The sequence below is a fragment of the Stegostoma tigrinum genome, chromosome 20, assembly GCF_030684315.1.
Source record: "Stegostoma tigrinum isolate sSteTig4 chromosome 20, sSteTig4.hap1, whole genome shotgun sequence".
Lineage (NCBI taxonomy): Eukaryota > Metazoa > Chordata > Chondrichthyes > Orectolobiformes > Stegostomatidae > Stegostoma > Stegostoma tigrinum.
The window spans coordinates 7032024-7051071 of NC_081373.1; the positions used below are offsets into that span (position 1 = coordinate 7032024).

General features: G+C 52.9%; 1 protein-coding gene across 1 annotated transcript in view; it reads right to left on the minus strand.

Moving 5' to 3' along the window:
- Positions 1-19048, minus strand: part of slf2 (SMC5-SMC6 complex localization factor 2) — a 123830-nt gene that overhangs the window by 103124 nt on the left and 1658 nt on the right. The gene's annotated exons all lie outside the window — the stretch shown is intronic.

Sequence of the window (19048 nt, forward strand, 5' to 3'; positions counted from 1 at the left end):
GAAGGTTATCTCAATCAGCTCTGCAGATATTTTATTCTATTTCAAAGTTTTATTATGACTTGTAACTTGTATTATAATGATATCACAATCTGAAAAAAATCCATAACACACCAACTGCATACTATCTCTTGAAAGCAGAAAATTTTAGTGAACCGCATGATTCTTGGTTTAGTGTAACTAACTTCCTTATGATAAAATTAATCAAGTACAAAATTATCCCAAACCACACTTTAGCTACACAGAGGAACATGATATCGCTACATACTCAGCAGCATGAAATTCAACAGATGAAAATGTGATAAAACTAAAGTACAGAACATTTATTCACAGGATGTGGGCATTGCTGGTTAAGCCAGCGTTTATTGCTCACCTCTAATTACCAATTAGCAGTTAAGCAGTTAAACAATATATTACTGAGAGTCTGGAGTCATACGTAGGCGAGGCCAGGCAAGACTGACAGATTCCTTCTCTAAAGGACGTCAATGAATTAGATGGGTTTCATGGCCATTTGACTCTTAATTCCTGATTTTTAATTGAATCCAAATTCCACATTCTGCAATGGCAGGATTTGAACTAAAATCCCCAGAACATAACCCAAGTCTCTGTATTAATATTCCTAGCAATAATACCATTAAATTTAATGTTGATCTCACTCTGTGTGTCTTTGTAGACGTAACGTTGTATTCTTCATTTTTTCTACTATCCTTATGCACTTGGTTTAGTCGGTTTGCCTGAACTGCATACAAAATAAAAACTTTGCACTGTACTTAGGTACATGTGAAAAGAATAAATCAAATCAAAAAACTAGGCCATTGGTTCCCCACCAAGTAGAAATGTAGCTGCTACCACAAGCGAGTGCCATCAGGCAGGCAACACAGTTTTCAAACTTTGCTAAATAAACAATGCCTCCAAACTCCAGTCGGTACAGTATGGAGGAAGAACACAGCAGGTCAGGCAGCATTTGAGGAGCAGGCAAGTTGGTGTTTTGGGTCAGGGCCCTTGATCAGGGCTGAGGAGGGAGAAGGGAGCACAGAAATAAATAGGGAGGCGGGACTGGGTGAAGGAAAATGGGGTAGTGATAGGTCGATGCAGATAGGGGATTGTGGAGTTTGATCAATGGGAAGGGTGGAGTAGATAGGTAAGGAGGAAGATAGATAGGTTGTGTCAGGTCAAGAAGGCAGGAATGAGATGGAGGTCTGGACCCGGGATAAGGCCAGGAGTGGGGAGATTTTGAAGCTAACTCCAAGATGTTACAACATAATAATAAAATTACCCATGGATCAGACAAGACAGACAACATTCTAGATGACAAGCGCTAGAATATCCCACAGTTCAGACAAGATACCCAATACAAACTTGACCGCCTGGTTCAAAGAAAGCAACATGGAGGTGGCAATGTGCACTCTTCCCAGCAGTAGCACCTACACTGGACAGATACTAACAGCCACACAAACCATATTTTAGTCTGTGATAATGGGAACTGCAGATGCTGGAGAATCCAAGATAACAAAGTGTGGAGCTGGATGAACACAGCAGGCCCAGCAGCATCTCAGGAGCACAAAAGCTGACGTTTTGGGCCTAGACCCTTCATCAGAAAAGGGGGATGGGGTGAGGGAACTGGAATAAATAGGGAGAGGGGGGGAGGCGGACCGAAGATGCAGAGAAAACAAGATAGGTAGAGAGGAGAGTATAGGTGAGGAGGTAGGGAGGGGATAAGTCAGTCCAGGGAAGACGGACAGGTCAAGGAGGCGGGATGAGGTGGTGGGTAGGAAATGGAGGTGTGGCTTGAGGTGGGAGGAAGGGATGGGGGAGAGGAAGAACAGGTTAGGGAAGCGGAGACAACCTGGGTTGGTTTTGGGATGCAGTGGGGAAAGGGAATATTTTGAAGCTTGTGAAGTCCACATTGATACCATTGGGCTGCAGGGTTCCCAAGAGGAATATGAGTTGCTGTTCTTGCAACCTTCGGGTGGCATCATTGTGGCACTGCAGGAGGCCCATGATGGACATGTCATCTGAAGAATGGGAGGGGGGAGTGGAAATGGTTTACGACTGGGAGGCGCAGTTGTTTATTGCGAACCGAGCGGAGGTGTTCTGCAAAGCGGTCCCCAAGCCTCCGCTTGGTTTCCCCAATGTAGAGGAGGCCACACCGGGTACAATGGATACAGTATACCACATTGGCAGATGTGCAGGTGAACCTCTGCTTGATATGGAAGGTCATCTTGGGGCCTGGGATGGGGGTGAAGGAGGTGGTGTGGGGGCAAGTGTAGCACTTCCTGCGGTTGCAGGGGAAGGTGCCGGGTGTGGTGGGGTTGGAGGGGAGTGTGGAGCGGACAAGGGAGTCACGGAGAGAGTGGTCTCTCCGGAAGGCAGACAAGGGTGGGGATGGAAAAATAGCTTGGGTGGTGGGTTCGGATTGTAGATGGCAGAAGTGTCGGAGGATGATACGTTGTATCCGGAGGTTGGTGGAGTGGTATGTGAGAACGAGGGGGATCCTCTGGGGGCGGTTGTGGTGGGGGCGGGGTGTGAGGGGTGTGTTGCGGGAAACGCGAGAGACGCAGTCAAGGGCGTTCTCGACCACTGTGGGAGGAAAGTTGCGGTCCTTGAAGAACTTGGACATCTGGGATGTGCGGGAGTGCAATGCCTCATCCTGGGAGCAGATGCGGCGGAGGCGGAGGAATTGGGAATAGGGGATGGAATTTTTGCAGGAGGGTGGGTGGGAGGAGGTGTATTCTAGGTAGCTGTGGGAGTCAGTGGGCTTGAAATGGACATCAGTTTCTAGCTGGTTACCTGAGATGGAGACTGAGAGGTCCAGGAAGGTGAGGGATGTGTTGGAGATGGCCCAGGTGAGCTTGAGGTTGGGGTGGAAGGTGTTGGTAAAGTAGATGAACTGTTCGAGCTCCTCTGGGGAGCAAGAGGTGGCGCCGATACAGGCATCATAGTAACGGAGGAAGAGGTGGGGTTTGGGGCCTGTGTAGGTGCGGAAGAGGGACTGTCTTCTGGCTGAACAGTGGGCATTGGTTTCAAATTTCTCTTATTTTATCAGCTGGCTGAGAGAGGCAATTCCATCCAGACAACAAATCCTTCAGAATTATGGACACAGTGCCACTTAATCACACCACGGGCTACTGTGATAACAAGACATATGTATAGCTGGATGAACACAGCAGGACAAGCAGCAGAGGAACAAGAAGGCTGACATTTCAGGTCTAGACGCTTCTTCAAAAATTTGTGTACAGATTGTTTGGCATGAAATAGGTTAGGACTGTTAAAAATCTGAAAGCTTGTGTTTTCAAATAAACGTGTTGGATTATAACCTGGTGTTCAGCAAATTCAAGCTGTAATTTCTGCCATGTTTCATCTCAATGGCCTCTTTGTGTCTTGACTGATCTGGAAGAATTGAGGGAACAGAGGCTGGATAATTGCAACATACAGAAGTGTGAATCTGCAGCATGCTTTTCCACTGTTTAATTCAGCTTGTCAGCAGAAATGTTTTAAGAAACTTCCACCCAAGGGAGCAATAACTTGCTATCACAGGAATAACAGCAGTATTTTTTTTATCCTCATGATAGTAAGGCTATATTTATCTCCTCAATTCTGTCACGTCGCACCTCCTATGACTTATTACAGATTTGGAATTTTGGTCTCTTTGGAAATTGAGGAATAAGGGAAGGGAGTAAGAAAGTGGAGTTAACACCTCGGATCAACTACAATCCTAACCGGAGTAGAGTCAATGGGCAATACGGTCTATCCCCACTCCTATTTCTTGTGTTACTCTAGATAAAAGTGTAACAAAAGGTATATTGGATTGGTTCTTTGGATGAGGGGACTGTGCTATGACGAGATCAATCTTATATTTTCTGGAATCTTAACAAATGAGAGGAAATCAAATGGGAGCATATGAAATTCTTATGGAGCACAACAGGGCAGATGCTAACCAAATATATTTCCTAGTAGAAAATTCTAAACACAAAATCCAGGCCTGGAAGGGTTCATGATTGAGATGGGAAGAAAAATACTTAAAGAGTTGCAAATCTTTAAGATTATCTACAATGGTTTGTGGATGTTCTTTTATTGATAATATTCAAGGCTAGGCTAGACAATTTTCTAGTCTCTCAGCAAATAAAGGGATATGGGAATAAGGTGGGAAACTGGAGTTAAGTCTGAAATCGGCCACGATCACATTGAATGGCAAGGCAAACTTGATCAGTCACATATTCCTGCTCCCATCTCTTGTAATCTTGTAATATATCAGCAACAAACTGCAGAAAGGCAATGGGTGAATTCAACCAACTTTACTTGTAAATCTTGAATCAATATAGACAGAACATGGGAAAAACTAGAGGGCACAGGTTTAAGGTGAGAGGGGCAAGATTTAAACAGGACCTCAGGGACAACTGTTTCCAAACAGAGGATGGTGCGTGTATGGAAAGATCTGCCAGAGGAAGTGTTAGAGGCGAGTACAATTACACCATTTAAAATAGGAGTCGCTGTTCCTGCAACCTTCGGGTAGCATCGTTGTGGCACTGCAGGAGGCCCAGGATGGACATGTCATCTACGGAATGGGACAGGGAGTTGAAGTGGTTCGCGACTGGGGGGTGCAGTTGTTTAGTGCTAACTAAGCGTCGGTGTTCTGCAGTGATCCCCTAGCCTCTGCTTGGTCTCCCCAATGTAGAGAAGGCCACAACAAGAACAGCAGATGCAGTATGCAACATTAGCAAATGTGCAGGTGAACATGTGTTTGATGTGGAAAGTCGTCTTGGGGCTTGGGATGGGGGTGAGGGGGAAGGTGTAGAGGCATATGTAGCACTTCCAGTGGTTGCAGGGAAAAGTGCCGTGTCTGGCACGGCTGGAGGGGAGTGTGGAACAGACAAAGGAATCACAGAGAGAGGTCCCTCCAGCGCAGATAAAGGTGGGAGGGAAAAATGTCTTTGGTAGTGAGGTCAGATTGTAGATGACGGAAGTGTCGGAGGATGATGCGTTGGAGCTGGATGTTGGTGGGGGATTCTTTTGTGGTTTTTATTGCAGGGAGGGGGTGCGAGGGATGAGTTGTGTGAAAGGGCTTTCTCCGCCAAGGTGGGGGGGATGGGGGTTGCAGTCCTTGAAAAATGAGGACATCTGAGATGTACGGGAGTGGAATGCCTCATCCTGGGAGCAGCTGCGGTTGAGGCGAAGGAATTGGGAATAGGGAATGGCATTTTTGCAGGAAGGTGGGTGAGAGGGACGACGTATATTCTAGGTAGCTGTGGGAGTCGGTGGGCTTGAAATGGATATCGGTTTCTAGGTGGTTGCCGGAGATGGAGACAGAGGGTTCCAGGAAGGAGAGAAGAGTATTAGAGATGGTCCAGGTGAACTTAAGGTTGGAGTAGAAGGTGTTGGTGAAGTGGATGAACTGTTCAAACTCCTCATGGGAGCTCAAGGCGACACCAATACAGTTGTCAATGTAGCGAAGGAAGAAGTGCGCTTTAGGGCCAGTGTAGGTACGGAAGAGGGATTGTTCCACATAACCTACAAAGGGGCAGGCATAGCTTGGACCCATATGGATACCCATGGCCACCCTTTTGTCTGCAAGTGGAAAATTAAAAGAGAAGTTATTGAAGGTGAGGATGAGTTTGGCTAAGCGGACAAGGGTATCAGTGGAGGGGAATCGGTCGGGCCTGCGGGACAGGAAGGAGCGGAGGGCCTTTAGGCCATCTGTATGGGAATGCAGGTGGATAGGAACTGGATGTCCATCGTAAAAATGAGGTGTTGGGAACCAGGGAATTAGAAGGTCTGGAGGTGGTGTCACAGATGTAGGTCGGGAGTTCCTGGGCCAAGGGGGAGAAACGGAGTCCAAAGAGATGGAGGTAAGTTCAGTGGGGCAGGGGCAGGTGAGACAATGGGCTGTCCAGGGCAGTCAGGTTTGTGGATTTTGGGAAGAAGATAGAAGCAGGCGATGTGGAGTTGGGGAACAATTAGGTTGGAGGCTGTGGGTGGGAGGTCACCTGAAATGTTGAGGTTGTGGATGGTTTGGTGTTCAGGAGTGGGGGTCTATGACCTCTACATCGCCAAGGCCAACCGCCAACTCTCTGACACCTCCTCCTACTGCCCCCTTGATCATGACCCCAGCCTTCCTGCTCCTCTACTTTTATACTTCACAAGCTTCAAAATCTCCCCTCCCCCAACCGCATTCCAAAACCAGCCCAGCTTGGCTTGCTGTGTTCATCCAGCTCTACACCTGGTTATCTCAGAGTAGCATTTAATTTGTGCATACCAAGCTTCTACAAAGGTCTGTAATAATTAAAAGCTCATTTGTTTAGGAAACAGATAGTGGCAACGTCACTAGGGATAATTTCTCTGCTCTTTATATTCACATAAGCGGATGAATAAAGCTACAAAGACCTCAATTTTAACTATAGTCATATGGAACGCACATTCTTACGAGTTAAATTCATCACTTCACAGAGTGACCTTCTAGACTGGCTTGCATTCAGGTCACGTATACATGAGAACTCTTCATATTCTACAACTAACAGGGAAAAAGGCACAGGAAGTGTCATTTTAGAATTATTACAAAGATACTTAAGTCACTACATCAGTGACACACTGATCAGGTGACTGAAAAAGCAAACAAAGTGTTGGGTAACAAAGTGTGAAGCTGGATGAACACAGCAGGCCAAGCAGCATCTCAGGAGCACAAGAGCTGACGTTTCGTGCCTAGACCCTTCATCAGAGAGGGGGATGGGGAGAGGGTTCTGGAATAAATAGGGAGAGAGGGGGAGGCGGACCGAAGATGGATAGAGGAGAAGATAGGTGGAGAGGAGAGTATAGGTGGGGAGACAGGAAGGGGATAGGTCAGTCCAGGGAAGACGGACAGGTCAAGGAGGTGGGATGAGGTTAGTAGGTAGGAAATGGAGGTGCGGCTTGGGGTGGGAGGAAGGGGTGGGTGAGAGGAAGAACATGTTAGGGAGGTGGAGACAGGCTGGGCTGGTTTTGGCCCCAAAGTTTTGGGGTTCATTTCTCAAAGAATAGAACTGAAAAGCAGAGAAGTTCTGAAAACAAAAAAATTGCTGGAAAACACAGTGGGTCAGGCAACAACCATGGAGCTCAGCTCTGATGACGAGTGATCTAAACTCAATGTCAACTTACTCTCTCTCCGTGGATGCTGCCTGACCTGCTGTGACTCCCGGCATTTTTTGTTTTCAGTAGATTCCAGCATCTGCAGTAATTTTCTCCTAGCAGAGAAGTTCTGTTCACCTTATACAGGACTTTGGCTAGATTACAAAGTGTACTGAGCAGCCCGTGATTCATACTTTTAAAAAGAACAAAGTACAGATAGAAAACAAACAACTGCAGATGGTGAAGATCTGAACCAAAAACAGAAATTGCGAGGAAAGGTCAGAAGGTGTGGCAGCATCTGGGGGAACTGTGTGTTAACATTTCTATTCTAGTGAGCCTTCTGAAGCACTCTGCAGGAGGATCATTGGACTCAAAACGTTAACTGTCATCTAAAAAACTCTGCTTCTTCTAAGTCCCGCTAACACATCATTGACACTCACTGGCTTGTTAGCTCATAGTTAAGTCATGCCTTGATTTTAAAATTCTCTTTATTTTCAAATTTTTCTGTGGCCTCTTCTCTTCCAACGTGGCATCCTACAACCGCACACTCTACAATTGTAAGCTTTATCAAAGCCGAACCTCCATCGCCAATTTTAATAATTTCACAACATTCAAGACATCGTCTGTCAGGGCTCAAAATTCTATTATAATATCATTGGATATTTTTACTGGATCAGTCAGATCCCAAACTAAAATCTGGCTTGATAGGCTTTTTTGGTTTTAAGGAGGTGGTCTTTCAGTGAAAGTACATGCACACAATAAAGATAAAACAAACTATTATTTACATATAATGAGTTTAAAGATTTGAAAACATGTGGAAAACTTCAACTCAATTAAATACAATAGCATCCTCTTACAATACTCAAACCAGACAATTTCCAGTCCGAAAAATTAATAGCCTCTTCCCTGAATCTTCATATAACTGAGCCAGACTTCAAATAATCAGTTTCAAATAACATTTTCAGGTTTTTTTAGCCAAACACATTGGATATGAAACTTTCAAACTAAATTCCTTACAGAGTTAACCTGTTTAACAGTCTTCTCTCTCTTCAGGAGCAACTGTCTTATCCACGTAACTTCAGACAAGACTTCCACAAAACAGCCAAAAGTGGTTTAAAGATCACAGTGTGGAGCTGGAGAAGCACAGCAGGCCAGGCAGCATCAGAGGAGCAGGAAAGTTGACATTTCGGGTCCAGGCCCTTCTCTGGAAGGGGGGAGGGGGAAGGGAGCTGGGAAGTAAATAGAGAGAGGAGGGGTGGGCCTGGGGTTAGTAGGTGGGATAGTGATAGGTGAGTGCAGGTATTGAGTGATGGTGATTGGCCTGTGGGATGGGGGGGTGGGGGGAAAGAAGATGGACAGGTTGTGTCAGGTCAAGGAGGCAGGGATGAGAGGGTTGGACATGGGATGAAGCCGGGGGTGGGGAGATTTTAAAACTGGAGAATTCAATTTTTATGCCATCAGGCTGTAGGCTCCCAAGGCAGAATATGAGGTGCTGCTCCTCCAGCATGTGGGTGGTGTCATTGTGACACTGGAGGACACCCAGGGTGGACATGTCACCCAGGGAGCGGGAGGACAAGTTAAAGCGATTGGCAACCGGAAGTAGTTGTCATTTGTCACACACAAGAGCACAGATGCTCTACAAAACGTCCGAGTCTCCGCTTGGTCTCAATGATGTAGAGAGGGCTGTTGGAGGAGGTGGACTGGTTGGGCCTGTGGGAGAGGAAGAGGCGGAGGGCTTTTAGACCATCCGTGTGGGAGTCCAAGTGTACAAGGACTGGATGCCCATAGTGAAGAGGTGGTGTTGGGGAGCAGGAAATTGGATATCTTGGAGGAGGTAGAAGGTGTGGATGGTCTCCCGGATGTAGACGGGAAGTTTCTGGACTGGGGAGGTGAGGGGGTAACAGAGTCAAGGAAATGGAAATAACGAGCAGTGCAGGGTTGGGGAACGAGGAGGTTGGAGGCTGTGGGTGGGAGGCCACCTGAGGTGATGAGGTCATGAATGGTTCGACAGAAGATGGCCTGGTGGTCAGGGGTGGGGTCATGATCGAGGGGATGGTAGGAGGTGGTGTAAGAGAGTTGTAAAGTTCAGTGCGCCAGACCACCACTGTGCCTCCCTTATCTGCGGGTTTGATAGTGAGTTTAGGATTGGAGCAGAGGACTGCGCGTTCCACGGTAGAGACGTTTGAGTGAGCAAGAGGAGGTGGAGAGATTGAGACAATCGATGTCATGATGGCAGTTGGAAATGGAGAGGTCGAGGGAGGGTAGAAGGCCATGCGGTGGTGACCAGAAGGATGAGGTATGTTGGAGGCAGGAGAAGGGATATGTCCCTACCCGAAATGTCAACTTTCCTGCTCCTCTGATGCTGCCTAGCCTGCTGTGTTCCTCCAACACCACACTTATCTCCGACTCCAGCGTTTGCAGTTCTTGCTATCTCTGAGAGGTTTGAAGAGGGGTGTTTAAAGCTTTGGATGCTTCCCTGACACAAAATAAAAACCTCCAGAAGCTTAAGCCTAATACATAACTGTTTACTCCATTCTCTCGTAAAACTCACCTAATGAAAACAAACCTCAATACTCTCCAGGAAGTCCATCTCACGCTTCATGTTTGAATAAAAATTGCCAGGGCTTCAGTAACAATGAGAAGTTAATCACACCTGTAATTCCTTCTCTATTTAACGCTGTCTCTCTTTCTTTGATGTGCTCAAAGCCAGTTTTAACAAAGCTTTTGGTTATTTGCCTTAATCTGCATGGTGACAAATTCTGCTTGACAATGACACTGGGAAGCACTTTACTACATTTAAAGGTCCTATACATAAATAAAAGTTCTTGTTGTAAGCAAAGAGTTCTTCCATGGCTCCAGGCTTAGTTCTAATTGAAACAACTGGCTATTCTAAAATTGCTAAATAGAATAAAAATGCAGAGTGCATTGAACCACATTCAAACCAATAAAGAGAGTGAAAATGCAGTACCCAAAGAAAAAGTGCCAGCTTTTCTAAATTAAGCACTATTTCAGATCAGACTTTGTGAAACCAGAAACGAAAGAAATATAATCGAGATGTGTAAGAAGCATGCATATTTCAGTCAAAGCCTGAGAAAAGTTGAAAGAGAAAGCATATATAAACACTGCACAGTTACGTTGATAATGAAATAAAGAAATCTACAAAGTTGGAAATGTAACAATATGTAAAAAGATAGGTTCTGGTGCAATGGATAAGCTACTAAATTGAAGCTGAACCTTAGGCAAAGAACTCTGAGGAGTTGCTATTTATCGATATTATATGCATTGAAGACAAGTAACAAATAAAGAGACGACTGATCAGCAGAGTGATTATAAGAGAATGTTCCACATACCCTACACCTACACAGATAGGAAGACTAACAAAGTAGTACTGCAAATGGCTGAAGAGGAAATGAGTACTTAACAATGAGAACCACTTTCCCGAAGAGGGATCTAGACCCGAAACGTCAGCTTTCCTGCTCGGCCTGCTGCGTTCATCCAGCTCCGCACCTTGTTACCTTTAATCAGAAATACTAATATACAGTCATATCTTCAGAGCAAAGTGTGGACAGAAATTTAAAAGCAAGACAGAGAAGCAAAGGACAAAATGGATAATAGATAATACAGAGATAATGGGAACTGCAGATGCTGGAGAATCCAAGATAATAAAGTGTGAAGCTGGATGAACACAGCAGGCCAAGCAGCATCTCAGGAGCACAAAAGCTGAGAGGAGAACACCTCCACTCGGTTCGCAATAAACAACTGCACCTCTCAGTCGCATTTCCACTCCCCCTCCCATTCTTTAGACAACATATCCATCATGGGCCTCCTGCAGTGCCACAATGATGCCACCCGAAAGTTGCAGGAACAGCAACTCATATTCCGCTTGGGAACCCTGCAGCCCAATGGAATCAATGAGGACTTCACCAGCTTCAAAGTCTCCCCGTCCCCCACCGCATCCCAAAACCAGCCCAGTTAGTCCCCTCCCCCCACTGCACCACACAACCAGCCCAGCTCTTCCCCTCCACCCACTGCATCCCAAAACCAGCCCAGCCTGTCTCTGCCTCCCTAACCTGTTCTCCCTCTCACCCATCCCTTCCTCCCAACCCAAGCCGCACCTCCATTTCCTACCTACTAACCTCACCCCACCTCCTCGACCTGTCCGTCTTCCCTGGACTGACCTATCCCCTCCCTACCTCCCCACCTATACTCTCCTCTCCACCTCTCTTCTAGTCTCTCCATCTTCGGTCCGCCTCCCCCTCTGTCCCTATTTATCCCAGAACCCTCACCCCATCCCTCTCTCTGATGAAGGGTCTAGGCCCGAAATGTCAACTTTTGTGCTCCTGAGATGCTGCTTGGCCTGCTGTGTTCATTCAGCTTCACACTTTGTTATCATGGTTAATTATTCTGTTTAGTTCAGAGGTATTGAAGCCAATTGCTGTGCAGTTACCAGGCACCCAGTAACTTTAAGGCTACAAAAAGCTGTCGTTGACTCTTAAAAGGCCCAAAAAACTGGACAGGTAAAAATTGAAGTCAATTGGAATATGGGACGTGGCACAAAGATTGCAACCATATTCCTGTCAACTTTCAATTTTTGCAAGCTGCTGATTCTAGAGGTGCCTAGTGTTCTGATTCATCTATTATGTTAATGATGCAATACAAAATTCCAGAGTTCTTTCTAAACTTGATGGCCCCAACGTTGAAACAATGTTACGTCATTGTGTTTGGAATACATTGTCATTACACTTGGGTGTTAATTCTAGAAGCAATACAGGTGATTTCCATGTACAGTGGAATCTTAATTAGAATGAATTTGACCACAGTATGTGGAACCAGCTGAATGACGTCCAGCAGTACACCTGTGTGCTGCGCAATGCCACAGTGCCAATCGCAGTTCAAGAGTTTAGCTCAGAGACAGTAAGAACTGCCGCTGCTGAAGTCAGAGATAAAAGTGTGGAGCTGACGAAGGGTCCCGACCTGAAATGTCAACTTTCCTACTCCTCTGATGCTGCCTGGCCTGGTGTGTTCTTCCAGCTCCACACTTTGTTATCTCTGTTTATCCTGTGCTGTCTTCACACATTTTGTATGAATGAACTGCAGCCAGTCTGTTATATCTATTGTAGGGACCAGTGTTTGGCAAAGTCAAGTATGAACCCGAACCTGGTTCAAAACAGGACATCTTTACTGATGATTTGGAGTGACACAGAACACATAAATCAGAAGAAAAAAAAAACAGAAATTGCTGTAAAAGTTCAGCAAGTCTGAGCATCTCTAGAGAGAAATCAGAGTTAAAATTTCTGCAACATGAACTCTTGACTTCTCTCCAAATTTCAAGCAGACCAAAAGTGCCTTTCACAGAGTTGATAGTCCTCCTGGTGAGTCCATGTTTGTCTAGCTGCGCATCATGGCAAAGAGATCACAGAGTCCTGTGTCACGAAAGCTGCTAAGCACGAACTTGCACAAGGACCACTGCATCTGTCTTCAGTCTTCCTTTGCAAAGGCACATTGCAGTAGAAGATGTGTCACAGGATCTAAGTCCCACCAACACAGACACTTTGAAGACCACGTGCAGTCGTGCAGACAGTCTGGGCGTACATGAAGGATCTCCCAGGTAATGCCCTTCTCACCGCCAGCCAAGCAATGTCTTGGTGCTTGTTGAAAAGTTCTCACGTTGAGGCATTCTGCTAAATGACTTTGTTAGTCTGCTCAGGAAACCACCTGATGACCAGATTTTTACCCACAATGGAGGGGCAGCGGTACTTCCAAAAGCCCAAAGTCTGCCTCACCTTGGTAATGTGTTCCTCCCAAGATTTCACCCATGCCCTGACCCCACCAAACCACATTCCCTGCAACTTCAGGTAACCTGTCCTGGCGCTAAAGGAGTTCATAGGCCCAGTTTCCAAATAACACGGCCTTGCTCTTTCCTGAAACCTGTTGGTCCTCTAGAGCAAGGAGTTAACCTCAACCAAGTATTGCAGAATGGCACATTTCAAGATCCAGGACTACGTGCTGATGGATACACTAAAGCTCGGGGCAGTTGCCACCAAGGCACAGTGTAGAAAGATTACTGTCTGAGGGCTTTTCACCAAAGTTAAAGGGCAGTACCTTGAGTTATCAGGTCCTCCTGGTGTCTCAAACGCATATAAATATCATCTTGTACAAGCAAGAATTGCCTCTGGTTTGTTTGCTGGATACAGTCAAACTCCAACGTTTGTTTTGTTTCTTCATACACTACTGTATCAAACTGCTTAAGTGACTGTATGTATATGAATATTGCATAGTGTTCAAATAAAATTAGCTAACTCTGATTTCTCTCCACAGATGCTGCCAGACCCACCAAACCTTTTCAGCAATTTCTATTTTTCTGATTTCTGACAATGGCAGTTCTGTCGGTTTTTTATAGAGTATAATCCGGTTTTTTCTGAACTTAAGTTTGAACCAAAAGAACTGTGGATGCTGTAAATTAGGAACAAAAACAAAGTTGCTGGAAAAGCCTTCTGGCTCCTATGACGCTGCTTGGCCTGCTGTGTTCATCCAGCTCTACACCTTGTTATCTCGAATTCTCCAGCATCTGCACTTCCTACTATCTCTGCTGGAAAAGCTTAGCAGGTCTGGCAGCATCTGTGAAGGGAAAAAAAAAAATCAGAGTTAACGTTTTAGGTTCGGTGACCCTTACTGGATTCTGAGGAAAGGTCACCAGACCCAAAACTTTAACTATTTTTTTCCTTCACAGGTGCTGCCAGACCCGCAGGGCATTTCCAGCAACTTTGTTTTTGTCCTGGATTTAGACTTGGATACAATTATACAAAAACATGAAACAATATGATAATCGCTTCAGTTACATGACTTCAGCTTTAAATTGTGCCAAAGTAGGAGTGAAAGAAAAAGCAGGAATTAATTTCACTGTCATTTCCCCAAATTTTATTGACTGCTTCATAACTTGTACACCCACTTACGAATGTCATAGCAGCATCTTAATCCTGTGCAAACATCAAACTGGCTTCCTCTCATGGATTTTGAAACAATTTAAAAATCAGACAATGCAACAACTAACAATGTAACCCAGCTGTGATAACGCCCAACAATTATTTACTTGACACGAAAACAGAAGCTGCTGGAAAAGCTCAGCAGGTCTGACTGCATCTGTTGAGAGAAATCAGAGTTAATGTTTCAGGTCCAGTTCTGAGGAAGGGTCACCAGACCTGAAACATTAACTCTGATTCCTCTTCACAGATGCGGCCAGACCTGCTGAGCTTTTCCAGCAACTTCTATTTTTATTTCTGATTTACAGTTCTCTCAGTTTTTATTTAGTATGTACTTGGCACCGTTACCTTTACTGCTAGATTCAAACAAGAAAAGTGATCTGGTAAATTCATACCAGGTTGGACATGGTATTCATTTCAAATGCAGACATCCACAATTTTCAGTTTTGATAAACTTCCTCACAGGGCGAAACATTACTCGTGTCGACAATATCCTTCATGTGTACCACATCAAGCATCTTTCTAAGCCAACAATTTGACACACAACAGCAAGGACATGGGATCAACTTAGAAGTGAAGAAAGCTTTACAAGGGTCTTCAAATAAACTACAATTTGCCCAATAAAAACAAGAAAAACTATGATTTTTTTCAAGTACCGTAACACACCGTAGGGATTCTATGATTCTAAAGAAAGGAAACAAATTCACCCTTTTGTTCAATCTTCCTTCCTGACAGTTGTCACATTTAAAAGGTGTTGCTGTCTATGCATGTCAAGTTGAAACATCAGCTCAGCCCCCAGGGCTCAGTGTTATGTGAATCTGCTGGCCAATAACAGGAAGTGTTGTGGTGGGGCACACTTATTCGTTCAGTAGCTGGAGTCTTTCCCTCAGTTTGCTAACAAATGGGATGAAGAGGGGGAGGCCTACTGCAGAAGGGGGGAAGAGGACGGGGGGAAGGGGGGGGAAGGTGGGAAGAGACGGGGGGGGGAAGAGACGGGGGGACGGGGGGGAAGAGACGGGGGGACGGGGGGGAAGAGACGGGGGGACGGGGGGGAAGAGACGGGGGGACGGGGGGGAAGAGACGGGGGGACGGGGGGGAAGAGACGGGGGGACGGGGGGAAGGGGGGGAAGAGACGGGGGGGAAGGGGGTGAAGAGACGGGGGGGAAGGGGGTGAAGAGACGGGGGGGAAGGGGGTGAAGAGGCGGGGGGAAGGGGGTGAAGAGGCGGGGGGAAGGGGGGAAGAGGCGGGGGGAAGGGGGGGAAGAGGCGGGGGGAAGGGGGGGAAGAGGCGGGGGGAAGGGGGGGAAGAGGCGGGGGAAGGGGGGAAGAGGCGGGGGAAGGGGGGGAAGGGGGGGAAGAGGCGGGGGGAAGGGGGGGAAGAGGCGGGGGGGAAGAGGCGGGGGGGAAGAGGCGGGGGGGAAGGGGGGGAAGAGGCGGGGGGGAAGGGGGGGAAGAGGCGGGGGGGAAGGGGGGAAGAGGCGGGGGGGAAGGGGGGGAAGAGGCGGGGGGGAAGGGGGGGAAGAGGCGGGGGGGAAGGGGGGGAAGAGGCGGGGGGGAAGGGGGGGAAGAGGCGGGGGGGAAGAGGCGGGGGGGAAGAGGCGGGGGGGAAGGGGCGGGGGGGAAGAGGCGGGGGGGAAGGGGGGAAGAGGCGGGGGGGAAGGGGGGGAAGAGGCGGGGGGAAGGGGGGGAAGAGGCGGGGGGGAAGGGGGGGAAGAGGCGGGGGGGAAGGGGCGGGGGGGAAGAGGCGGGGGGGAAGGGGCGGGGGGGAAGGGGCGGGGGGGAAGGGGCGGGGGGGAAGGGGCGGGGGGGAAGGGGCGGGGGGGAAGGGGCGGGGGGGAAGGGGCGGGGGGGAAGAGGCGGGGGGGAAGAGGCGGGGGGGAAGGGGGGGAAGAGGCGGGGGGGAAGAGGCGGGGGGGGAAGAGGGGGAAGAGGCGGGGGGGAGAGACACGGGGGGGGGGGAAGAGAGCCGGGGGGGGGGGGAAGAGAGCCGGGGGGGGGGAAGAGAGCCGGGGGGGGGGGGGGGGGGGAAGAGAGCCGGGGGGGGGGGGGGGGGGGGAGGAGAGAGAGAGAGCGGGGGGGGGGGAAAGAGAGCCGGGGGGGGGGGAAGAGAGCCGGGGGGGGGGGGGGAGAGAGCCGGGGGGGGGGGGGGGGGGGAGAGAGAGAGCCGGGGGGGGGGGGGGGGGGGGGAAGAGAGCCGGGGGGGGGGGGGGGGGGGGGGAGGGGAAGAGAGCCGGGGGGGGGGGGGGGGGGGGGGGGGAAGAGAGCCGGGGGGGGGGGGGGGGGGGGGGGGGAGGAGAGAGAGAGAGCCGGGGGGGGGGGAAGAGAGCCGGGGGGGGGGAAGAGAGCCGGGGGGGGGGGGAGAGAGAGCCGGGGGGGGGGGGGGGGGGGAGGGGGGGGAGAGGGGGGGAGGGGGGGGGGGAGAGAGCGGGGGGGGGGGGGGAGAGAGCCGGGGGGGGGGGGGGGGGGGGGAGAGAGAGCCGGGGGGGGGGAGAGCCGGGGGGGGGGGGGGGGGGGGGGAGAGCCGGGGGGGGGGGGAGAGAGAGCCGGGGGGGGGGGGGGGGGGAGGGGGGGGAGAGGGGGAGAGAGAGCCGGGGGGGGGGGGGGGGGGGGGAGGGGGGGGAGAGGGGGAGAGAGAGCCGGGGGGGGGGGGGGGGGGAGGGGGGGGAGAGGGGGGGAGAGAGCCGGGGGGGGGGGGGGGGAGAGAGCCGGGGGGGGGGGGGGAGAGAGCCGGGGGGGGGGGGGGGGGGGGGGAGAGAGAGCCGGGGGGGAGAGAGCCGGGGGGGGGGGGGGGGGGAGAGAGAGCCGGGGGGGAGAGAGCCGGGGGGGGGGGGGGGGAGAGCCGGGGGGGAGGGGGGGGGGGGGGGGGAGAGCGGGGGGGAGGGGGGGGGGGGGAGAGCCGGGGGGGAGGGGGGGGGGGGGGGGGAGGGGGAGGGAGGGGGGGGGGGGGAGAGGGAGAGAGCCGGGGGGGGGGGGGGGAGAGAGAGCCGGGGGGGGGGGGGGGGAGAGAGAGCCGGGGGGGGGGGGGAGGGGGGGGGGGGGGGGAGAGAGAGCCGGGGGGGGGGGGGGAGGGGGGGGGGGGGGAGAGAGCCGGGGGGGGGGGGGGAGAGAGCCGGGGGGGGGGGGGGGAGAGAGCCGGGGGGGGGGGGGGGGAGAGAGCCGGGGGGGAGGGGGGGGGGGGGGGGGGAGAGCCGGGGGGGGGAGGGGGGGGGGGGGGGGGGAGAGCGGGGGGGAGGGGGGGGGGGGGGGGGAGAGCCGGGGGGGAGGGGGGAGGGGGGGGGGGGGGGGGGGAGAGCCGGGGGGGAGGGGGGAGGGGGGGGGGGGGGGGGGGAGAGCCGGGGGGGAGGGGGGGGGGGGGGAGAGCCGGGGGGGAGGGGGGGGGGGGGGGAGGGGAGGGGGGGGGGGGGGAGGGGAGGGAGGGGGGGGGGGGGAGAGGGGGGGGGGGGGAGAGGGAGAGAGCCGGGGGGGGGGGGGGGAGAGAGAGCCGGGGGGGGGGGGGGGAGAGAGAGCCGGGGGGGGGGGGGGAGGGGGGGGGGGGGGAGAGAGAGCCGGGGGGGGGGGGGGGAGAGAGAGCCGGGGGGGGGGGGAGGGGGGGGGGGGGAGAGAGAGCCGGGGGGGGGGGGGGGGAGAGAGAGCCGGGGGGGGGGGAGAGAGAGCCGGGGGGGGGGGGAGGGGGGGGGGGGAGAGAGAGCCGGGGGGGGGGAGAGAGAGCCGGGGGGGGGGGGGGGGAGAGAGAGCCGGGGGGGGGGGGGGGAAGAGAGCCGGGGGGGGGGGGGAGAGAGAGCCGGGGGGGGGGGAGAGAGAGCCGGGGGGGGGGGGAGAGAGAGCCGGGGGGGGGGGGGGAGGAGAGAGAGAGCCGGGGGGGGGGGGGGAGAGAGCCGGGGGGGGGGGGGGGGGGGGGGGAGAGAGAGCCGGGGGGGGGGGGGGGGGAGGGGGGGGGGGGAGAGAGCCCGGGGGGGGGGGGGGGGGGGGGGGGAGAGAGCCAGGGGGGGGGGGAGAGCGGGGGGGGGGAGAGCCGGGGGGGGGGGGGGGGGGGGGGAGAGCCGGGGGGGGGGGGGGGGAGAGAGCCGGGGGGGAGAGGAGAGTGTGGGGGGGGGGAGAGGGGGGGGAGAGAGGTGGGGGGGGGGGGGGGAGAGAGGTGGGGGGGGGGAGAGGGGGGGGAGAGAGAGACGGGGGGGAGAGGAGAGTGTGGGGGGAGAGGAGAGTGTGGGGGGGGGGAGAGGGGGGGGAGAGAGGTGGGGGGGGGGGGGAGGGGGGGGGGGGGAGAGGGGGGGGAGAGAGAGACGGGGGGGAGAGGAGAGTGTGGGGGGGGGAGAGGAGAGTGTGGGGGGGGGGGAGAGGAGAGTGTGGGGGGGGGGAGAGGAGAGTGTGGGGGGGGGGAGAGGAGAGTGTGGGGGGGGGAGAGGAGAGTGTGGGGGGGGGAGAGGAGAGTGTGGGGGGGGGAGAGGAGAGTGTGGGGGGGGGAGAGGAGAGTGTGGGGGGGGGGAGAGGAGAGTGTGTGGGGGGGGGGAAGAGTGTGTGGGGGGGGGGAAGAGTGTGTGGGGGGGGGGAAGAGTGTGGGGGGGGGGGGGAAGAGTGTGGGGGGGGGGAAGAGTGTGGGGGGGGGAAGAGTGTGGGGGGGGGAGTGTGGGGGGGGAGGGAGAGTGGGGGGGGGGAGAGAGTGGGGGGGGGGAAGAGAGTGGGGGGGGGGAAGAGAGTGGGGGGGGGGAAGAGAGTGGGGGGGGGGAAGAGAGTGGGGGGGGGGAAGAGAGTGGGGGGGGGGGGAAGAGAGTGGGGGGGGGGGAGAGAGGGGGGGGGGGAGAGAGTGGGGGGGGGGGGAGAGAGTGGGGGGGGGGGGAGAGAGTGGGGGGGGGGGGAGAGAGTGGGGGGGGGGGGGAGAGAGTGGGGGGGGGGGGGGGAGAGAGTGGGGGGGGGGGGGGGAAGAGAGTGGGGGGGGGGGGGGAAGAGAGAGAGGAAGTCACCATGACTGACAGCTC